Raw genomic sequence first — 10,759 nt, forward strand, 5'->3', positions numbered from 1 at the left:
ACCTGATCTAAGTTAGCAAAGATATCGATAAATATTTTTGATTATCCGGCTTAGGATCAATTTCCGCATACAATATTCCTTCTTTCCCTTTGTGACCACGGAGCCGACCACATTAAGTCGATTAAAAATATATTTTAAATGAGTGCTAACTAAAGTGTTTACTGAGTGCAAGTGCACAATAAATCTTTTTTTTTCGTACTCATCATCAGTCATTTTGGCCTGAATTGGTAAGATTTTCCTTAATTATCTTTATCAAGTCCCGATATATACATATCAAAAAATACACAATTTTCCAAGCAACTAAAAATCACGTGTTTCAGAAATTAATAAATCACCACATTCCGCGTACATTAACTTGGCGAGCTACATCTTTGTGTGGAATTACTGCATCTAGCCGTGAATGTGAATCACCATACTAAAACTGTAGTACCTAAGGCAAATACCCGCTTCCACCTGGCCGCCAGTGTATAACCACTCCCACCATAACCCAATCATCGTCAACAGTCGACAGGAAACCTGCATTTCAATGGGATATACCGCACAATTTTGTATAGGGACAACTAAATATAGGCCCGCCAATTGACCTGAAGGAATTGTGTTCTTTATAAGACATGTTTTTTTCTTCATCGCCAAATCCAGGTCGTTTAAATTCATTCCTTAGCAAAGTTATTATATGTGAAGTACATAATAACTGAAAACCCTAGCTTCCAACAGCTTCTTTGGTTTCTAAGTTCAGCCTGCGGTACAAAATTAAAAAGATAAGGAACAAAAGATGACAGTGATTGCACTTCAACGAATCACAAAAGAATTAATAGTACATATATGACAGTATACAATACTCACCATTTATACTTACCATTTATACTTACCCTTAGTTATTCCTTTTTTTTTATCTAAATAGAAGTAAATCCAAAATTTTAATTTGAAGTTATATTCATAACAAGTAATTGCCTTATAATCTTTTTTCCTTCGTTTTTTTTTACTTACCTTTCACATTTACATTTGTTTGTCACATCAAAGGGTGTACATACTTATGTTCATAACATAATGTTAAATAAGCAGGTTTTTTTTTATTCTTAAGTACCACTAACACTAACACTAACACTAACACTAAGTGCTCACCGATTAATTGCGATCTGCTAATTTTGTATTTTTTTTGTTATCCAAATGAGCGCGCTTTAATACTCTTTTTTTTGTTGTTACACCGCGCTCTGTAATTTTATAGTGGGTTACCAAAATATAGTGCGAACTAAGTTCCATTAATATTTTGCGTAGTAAAGAGAATGTTGTTATTATTTTTTTTTTCAATTTACTGATTAAATCCTATGTATAATTAACCAAAACCAACTACCACACCACAATTATTCACAGCAGCCACATACAAGCAGGGAGGCCTTCTTCGCTTCGTGGGACGGCGTGACCATCAAAGTGAGTGCATTTTATTGATACGTATTTTTCTATGCGCTACTGTTTTTGTTTTGCATGCATATATACAAATATATATATATATATATCTATACATATACATATGTACAAAGAGTAGAATCAGAATTTTAATTTTCTCACTTTCGTTGTGAAACGATATGCTCATACATATGTATATAAATACGTAAATTAAGCTCATCTTGGAATTTTGTTACTTCATATTTGTCTATTAAATTTGGTTCTATATACATATGTACATGTGTACATATGTACCTACGAAGGTAACTATATACATATGAATGTATGTTAACTATAGCAACTCCCAAGGGATCAGTTTTTTTGTTACTTGTGTACTCGCCCATTAATAAAGGTACATTTATACGTATATATATATATATATATATATATAGAAACATACGAATTCCACTTAATTCTCTTTTTATTCTGCTTTTCATTTGCTATTCTCGGTTCTCAATCTTGTTTAAAGTACCATATGTACATACATTGTAGATAAACCTACATACGCACATATTTACGTTTGCACAGAGAATTTTTGTGTGACATATAAATATCTCCGGGTCAATGACATTGTTGAGGTAGGTTAGGGTATTTAGCTTAAACTAGACCCAAAGAAAAATTAATTTTAGTAATTAAATAAACCTAATTTGAAGAATTTGAAATCCAATCATTTAAGAATTTCTAGTATTAAGATTATCCTGTATGTATATATCATTTTTTATTATGAGTTTGAATTTAAATAATAAATGGTTATCATGATGATTGTTTAGAGTAAACTTAATGGTCTAATTTCGAAGGAAGTGTAGGTGGTCCGATGGGGCTTTTGTTAACTTTGAATACCTTTAAATTGTAGCAAGTGTAAACCCAGTGTTATAGTATTAATAAGTAGTAATAGTAAAAGGTGGCAACACCAACACATGTAATCTAAAATATGAACATGGCAATGATGCAATAAAGAGAAGCCATTACTTCGTGAAACTTCTATAGCATCAGGTGTGGTTGAACCAACCAGAAAATTAAAAACACTGAAAGTTAAATAGAAATTATAAAAACTTAAGTATGGCACATAAACAGGATATAATGGATGCCTTGCGAAACATGGGAGTCGACTTCCCCGAAACAGCAAGCCTCCAGCAACTTAAAGTGCTATTAACCGCAACGGTAGGGGCACCGTTGCAGACCGGTAAATCAACCGGTACTAAAACCAAAGCCCCGCTAGAAGCAGCCGCTACTTCAGCGTCGGAAGTATTGACACCGACACCTTCAGTACAAATGACTACGACAGCACAAATCACCTCAGCACCGCCGTCCTCAGTACAAACGGCAACTTCAGTACCGGGAAGTACGCCAACACAAACAACCCCTTCAGCACAGATAGCACCTTCAGCACGGACAACAGCTTCAGCACAAACACCACCTTCAGCACGCACAACTTCAGTTATTCCGGAAACCTCAGCCAACGATCCGGGTCGAAACGAAGACACAGCAGTAGTGGCCACGCAGGAGAACAATAGTAACGGCGCTTCCGCTTCAGCAATTAACGACGAATTGGCAGAGCTCGAGGAGCAGCTTCAGGTAAAATTACGAATTCTAGAACTAAAGCGAGAAATAAATGACCTCGAAGGGGCCACAGTGTCACGACAACCGTCAGCCAAATTCTCCGACATCGAGAATACCCTCTCTAAATTTAGTGGAGACGATGGGGCCGACATCTTCAAATGGATACGGGAGCTGGAGCACGTATCCAAATGCTACGGCTATGACGAAAACGCACTGCCCCTACTCGCACGACGTATGCTCACCGGAAGCGCACAGCTCTATTTAAAACTCATTAGCGCCCAATCTTGGTGCGAATTAAAAGCAGCCCTCGTGCGGGAATTTAAGAAGCCCGTAAGTATCAAGGACGTCTTCAAAAAATTGGAAACACGCACATGGGAAAAACACGAGAGCCTAACTCATTACGTGCTCTACATGCAGGAGATCGCACAAGGTGCCCCGATCGAAGAAGAGGAACTAATCGAGTTCATTATAGATGGACTACGTGATAATAGCGGCAGTGCCTTAGTATTCGGTGGTGTTTCTACCCTAGAGGCACTAAAATCACTGATACCAAAATATGAAAAACTCAGGGTTAGGAACATTAACACCAGAACAACACGGAGCAGCGTCGACGAAACCATGTTAAGGTGCTTTAACTGTTCTCGTTACGGTCACATGGCGAAGGACTGTAAGCGGGAAAAGCGTGTAAGAGGCTCCTGCTTCCGATGCGGCAAGATGGACCACGAATATAAGAACTGCCCAGCAAAGACGGTGGCAGCGATGGAAAATACTCAATTCGATCCAAGCTTCATACGTTTTAAGGAAATGGTAAGTGTCGCTTTTTCACCGAACCACAAAAACACCCCTAAGTTTATAACATTTTTCTCTTTACTCGACACGGGCAGCCCCAGTAGCTTCGTAAAATCTTCAGTAGTTACGAATAGTGCAGAACTTAAGCAACAGAAAGGTTATCTCAAAAACTTTAGAAGTATCGGACAGTCACTTATAAAACCTGAAGGAAGAATTTATGTTTTAGTAAAATTCAAAAACATTACAAAAACAATTAAACTTTATATTTTGGATGATTCCGCAATGCCATTTGAATTACTACTAGGCAGAGATTTTCTTAAAATGTTCAACATAAATTTATCAATGCGAAGTGAATTCAATAAAAACTTGATAGTAAAACCTTACGAAAAAATTTCTACTTCAGTTGGCAAGCATAGCGAAGAGGTAGGTGATATAATGGGAAACAAAGACTTTTCTTGTGCAAAACAAAGTGAGATTATGGATACTCCAGATTTAGAAATGCAGTCAGCAATTAGAGACATTTGCAATATTGACAACCTTGAAGAAAACAATGGAAAAATCGATATAAACCCTAAGTTACCTTCAGTTTTAGCAGAAAAGTTTAAACTTATGATAGAAAACACATACGTAGAGAAACAAACCGAATATCTTTCGAACATTGATTATGAAGCAAAAATTTTACTCACTTCAGTCACTCCAACCTTCTGCTCACCAAGACGTTTATCATTCGCTGAAAAAAATGAAGTCAATCGCATTATAGAAGATTTACTTAAGAAAAGAATCATTAGATGCAGCGATTCCCCTTACGCATCGGCCATTGTCCTTACGAAGAAAAAATCTGGAGAAACCAGAATGTGCATAGACTATAGGAACCTAAATAAATCAATTGTAAGAGACAATTACCCACTTCCGCTGATAGAAGATTGCTTGGAATACCTCGGTGAGAACAAAATATTCACACTTTTAGATCTCAAATCAGGGTTTTATCAAATTAAAATGGCCGAAGAATCTATTAAATATACCTGGTTCGTAATACCTAATGGCCAGTACGAGTTCTTAAGAATGCCTTTTGGACTTAAGAATGGGCCAGCTATTTTTCAAAGATTTATCACGAAAATTTTGAAGAACTTTCTATAAAGTGAAATGAAATGAAATAATAGTTTACATGGACGATATTATAATTGGTAGTAAAAATATGACTGATCACTTTAATTTACTTCAGAGAGTACTAGAGAAGCTAGCGACGCACGGCCTTCAAATAAAACTTAAGAAATGTAAATTCGTATATCTCGGATACAATGTATCGAAAACCGGTATAAGACCTTCCGAACACCACATTAAAGCTATAACAAATTTTCCGGTCCCCAAAAGTCAGCGAGAATTGCAATCTTTCATAGGGTTGTGCTCATATTTCAGAAAATTCGTAGAATCTTTTTCAGTACTGGCCCGTCCGCTTTATAACTTGCTGAAGAAAAACACAAAGTTCGAATTCGACAACGAATGTAGGGAAACTTTTGAAAAACTAAAAAACAAATTAGTATCGAGCCCAGTACTAGCAATATATAACCATAACAAAGAACCAGAGTTGCACTGTGACGCAAGCATTCATGGCTTTGGGGCGGTCCTGTTACAGAAACAAAATGATGGTCATTTACATCCAGTAGCTTACTTTTCTAAAAGAACTTCCGAAGCAGAAAGCAGATACCACAGTTTCGAATTAGAAAGATTAGCAATAATCTATGCACTACGCCGATTTCGGGTATATTTAGAGGGGATTAAATTTAAAGTAATAACTGATTGTAATTCTCTCACCCTAACGCTTAGCAAAAAATTAGTGAACAGCCGAATAGCAAGATGGGCGCTATAATTGGAGAATTAGATGCACTCAGTAGAGTTGAACTAGATCACGAAAACTTACTCGCGGTAATAGACAGTGAAAATATAGATTTTCAATTACAAATAATGCAGTCCAGAGATCAAGACATAGTGAGTTTGAAAAACAAATTAGAAAATGAGAATATGGAAAATTTTATGATGGAAAACGGCGTCGTATTCAAAAAAGACAAAGATGTCCGGCAGTTATACGTTCCCAAAGAATTAGAAAAAGAGATCATTAGAACTATTCATGAACAGCTAGGACATCAAGGTGTCGAAAAATGTTACCAAACAATTAAAGCCAATTATTGGTTCCCGGACATGAAAAATAAAATAAGTCACTTGAAGTAAAATTGCATAAAATGCATTATGTATTCAGCCCCTAATAAACCAAACGCTAGACAATTGCATAACATCCCGAAGCAACCTCAGCCATTTCATACAATTCACCTAGACCACTTAGGCCCACTCCCATCCCTTCAGTCGGAAAGAAAACATATTTTAGTTATAATTGATGCATTTACGAAGTACGTGAAGTTATACCCAGTATTAACAACAAGCACTAAGGAAGTTACTGCCGCACTTAACAAATACTTTGAATATTACAGCCGACCACATAGGTGCATAACAGACAGAGGTAGTTGCTTTACATCGACACAGTTTGAAGATTATTTAATAGACAAAAATATTACCCATATTAAGGTAGCGGTACATTCGCCCCAAGCGAACGGGCAAGTAGAAAGAGTTAACCGAAGCTTGGTGCGAATGTTGGCTAAGCTCAGTGATCCGATACAACATGCCGACTGGGTAAAGCAACTAGCAAAAATTGAATTCGCTATAAATAACTCAGTAAATAGATCAATTGGAACAACTCCAAGTCAGGCCCTATTTGGTGTGAAACAAAGAGGCGAAATAATAGACAAACTTACTGAATACTTAGAGGAATACACTTCAGGCCCGGGGGGAAGGGACTTAGAAACGATGCGTAAAGGTGTTGAGAAAAATATTGAAAAATTGCAAATGTATAACCTAAGCAGAAATGAGCAGAAGGGTGTAAGCGTGAATAAGTTCGAAAAAGGAGATTTTGTAGTGATAAAAAACATAGACACGACGGTAGGTGTTAATAAGAAACTTCTGCCAAAATTTAAGGGACCTTATATCATACACAAAAAACCTCCGAATGACCGTTACGTAATAAGAGACATTGAAAATGGGCAAATTACTCAAATACCTTACGATGGCGTTGTTGAAGCCTGTAACATAAAATTTTGGAAGAGTAAAGAAATAGCGGGTGAGGTTGAAAGCGGCACTGATCCATTTAATTAGTTATAAGTATGTGTATTGTAAATGCAACTCAGCTGATCGAGGCCGATCATTAAGTCAGGTTGGCCGAGTTGTAGCAAGTGTAAACCCAGTGTTATAGTATTAATAAGTAGCAATAGTAAAAGGTGGCAACACCAACACATGTAATCTAAAATATGAACATGGCAATGATGCAATAAAGAGAAGCCATTACTTCGTGAAACTTCTATAAAAGCCATGGTAGGGTGGGTAAAGAGCAGCGCGCAAACGTACGAACGTGCTGCACAGCTTGGGGTATTCCAGGCATAGGGGGATGGTAGTAATTAGGCTTGGTGGTAGTTTTCCTTAGTGTGCAAGACTAAATATCTTGTTAGGTCCCTAGGTCGATGGATGTAGGCTTGGTTTGCAACAGTGTATTGAACCCCTCCCCAGACTGAAGCTCCGGCATGTAAGCCAGTGCACACGCCACAGTTGCAGGCAGGCAATGCAAGCACATCTGGAAGCAACGACTTAAGGGTCACATAACAAAGAAGTTTTCCAGAGGATAGCTGACGCTGGTCTGAAGCTAAGTCCTAAAAAGTGCTCACTGTTCAGGAAGGAGGTGAACTACTCAGGGCACAAGGTGACAACGGAGGGCATCTGTACTGCGAAGGAAAAGATAGAAGCAGTAACGGATTGGCCAAGACCTTGGAACCTGCACGAACTACGAAGTTTTCTTGGGCTATGCACCTACTACCGCCGATTTGTTCCAAATTTCGCCAGCGTTGCTAATAGCCTCCACGAGCTCGCTAGGAAAAATAGAGCCTTCGAGTGGAACAAGGAGCAGGAGGAGGCTTTCCAAACTCTGAAGGAACGGCAATGTACTGCACCTATGCTAGCGTATCCCGTTCCAGGTGCAACGTTTATTTTGGATACGGATGCTAGTTGTTATGCCATAGGAGGCGTACTGTCGCAGGTAATTGATGGGCAGGAGAAGGTAGTTGCCTACTATAGCCGGTCGATTGGAAAACCAGAGAGGAACTAGTGCGTCAAACATTTCCACAAGTACCTCTATGGGTAACGTTTCCGAGTTCGAACAGACCATGCAGCGCTGAAGTGGCTACTATAGTTTAAGAATCCAGAAGGACAGCTTGCTCGGTGGATTGAGAGACTGCAAAGTTATGGATTCGCTATTGAGCACGGCAAGGGAAGTGTCCACGGTAATGCTGATGACATGTCCCGCCGACCATGTAGCCTGGAATGTAAACCCTGCTCAAAAGCTGAGGGCAAAGAGGACATTATAGATGCCCGTCTAACGACAATAATACCAGCGGAAGACTGGAAGGAAGAACAGCTACGAAAGTGTCAGCAGGAAGATCCAGATCTGGAGCTTTTGATGCATGGACTGGAGGTCGACAGAAGGCCAAGTAAGGAGCAAATGGCAGCGGAAAGCCCCATCGCAAAAGCGTACTGGGCACAATGGAACAGCTTAAAATTAATATCTGGCTGTTTGCATAGGGTATGGAAAAGCGAAGATGGCCAGTGCTCCCGCAACCTGATAGTAGTTCCAAGGGTAAGAATTCCGGATGTACTCAAGGTATTCCACAATGGTCCTAATGGAGGGCACCTGGGAATCACGAAGACCCTAGATAAGATTAAGCAGAGGTTCTATTGGGTTGGTTGTTGGCAATCGGTCGCAGAGTGGATTGCCAACTGCGTGCAGTGTATTGCAGCTAAAGGGCCGAAATCCAGAAGTCATGGCCAGATGAAGCAGTATAACTCAGGTGCACCTTTCGAGCGGATCGCCATGGAGTTCCATTTCCTATGAGCGTACAGGGAAACAAATACGTCCTTGTGGTTATGGACTACTTTGGCAAATGGCCGAAGGTGTACCCGATTCCATACCAGGAAGCTAAAACAGTAGCGGAGGTATTCACCTACAATTGGGTTGCGAGATACGGTGTACCTATAGAGCTGCACTCTGACCAGGGAAGAAATTTTGAATCGGCGGTGTTCCAAGAGATGTGCCAGATACTGGGTATCCGGAAAACTCGAACAACGGCTCCTCATCCCCAATCAGATGGCATGGTGGAACGGTTCAACCGAACCCTGGAAGAGCATTAGCGGAAGGTCGTGGACAAAAATCAGAAAGATTGGGATGTCCGAATACCCTTGTTCCTGATGGGATACCGGTCAGCAGTGCATGAAACAACGGGTATAACTCCTGCAAGGGTAATCTTCAGCAGTGGGGTCCGTTTGCCTAGTTACCTGAAGTTTGGAGTAACTGGCGATGCGAGGAGGATTGGGAAAATTCGTCCAACATCCTGGAGGATCCAGAGGAGCTTAGAGAGATACATGCTCTTGTGAGACAGCGAACTCAAATTATGAGTGACATGGTGAAGGCCAGGTATGACAAGGCAATGAACTCCGAGGGTTTCCAAGAGGGAGACTTAGTGTTGCTGTACAACCCACAACGGAAGAAAGGTTTGTCCCCAAAACTACAAGGCAACTGGGAAGGTCCGTATAAGGTCGTCAAACGGTTGAATGGCGTAGTGTATCGAATCCAGACCGTTGGGAGACCAAGAAACAAGAACTTGGAAAGGCTTAGGTGGAGGGCAGTGTGGCGAATACTGCGGCAACACAAAGCGAACAAAGAGAAATAGGCAGAATATTCGAGGAATGACGTAGAATGTTCCACAAAGATAAACGTCAAGTTGGATGAACACTGCGAACGGCGAGAGGAAGAGAATGAGCGATAAACTTCAGAACGTTCTAGAGTTGCCATAAGGGCGAGCGCAGGTATATAAGGGCGCCGCCACAGCGAAGTAAGTTAGTTACAAGTCAGCAAGCAGCAAGTAAAGTGAGTTGCAAATAAGCAAGCTATAAGTTTAATTGTGTTAACAAGTTTTGTAAAGCGTTGTAATTGCTTTAACGAGTATTGTAATGTGTTTTTACTGTATTAGCGAGTATTGTAACTTGTTTGCTGTACAATAAAGTTAATTGTCCTACAATTTGATCATCGTGAGCATTTATTTAACAATCCAGCGATACGAGCCGGACGATATTTGGGAAATCCCTCAAGGTTTTAAGGATAATCGTAACACTATTAAGCAAATTTATTACTCTAAAATTTAGGTGGCAACCCTATTCCGCAATACGCTGGAACGAATGGTACATATCTCGAGCGTATATGCACTGTGTTTACATAATCCTGATTGAAATTAACAAAATAAAAATTTTTATTACATAGAAGCTGACCAAAGTTCTCAACAACACCTCTCATTTGATAAGCATATTTCGTTGTTTTAGGTAAATTGTGCAGAATCGAAAATAAGTGGCAACCTTACACTATTATCCTAAGGGATAACGTTTTGTATATAGGAAAAGCATTATTTAAGAACCTTCTCTTGGTACCCATGAATAGTAATATTTACCTGTTTTCCTAAATAAAAAATTAAATAAATATGTGAATGAATCTCATGAGTCTCTACTCATCGATAGTTTTTTAAGCGTTAATCTAATACAAGTAAATAGCTATGCTAATAAATTGATAATCCTCTGATGTTTCAGAATGCTATTATGCTTTTAAGACAGTTCTGTCTGAGTTTTTTATGAATATCATTCCAATTTTAATTAAAAAGCCTTATAAGTTGCCGTGGTACAATCGAAAACTAAAAAGCCTAAAGAATCTTAGAAATATTTTTTTTTAAATTTAAGAAAACTGGTACCCAAAATTTGTTTGCCAAATACCAGAAATATCTCAAAGAGTTTAACTGTTTGGATAAATTTCTCTACAGGAACTATGTGTTAT

The sequence above is a fragment of the Rhagoletis pomonella genome, unplaced genomic scaffold (genome assembly GCF_013731165.1).
Source record: "Rhagoletis pomonella isolate Grant_MI unplaced genomic scaffold, Rhpom_1.0 Rhpom_scaffold_00238, whole genome shotgun sequence".
Classification (NCBI taxonomy): Eukaryota; Metazoa; Arthropoda; class Insecta; order Diptera; family Tephritidae; genus Rhagoletis; species Rhagoletis pomonella.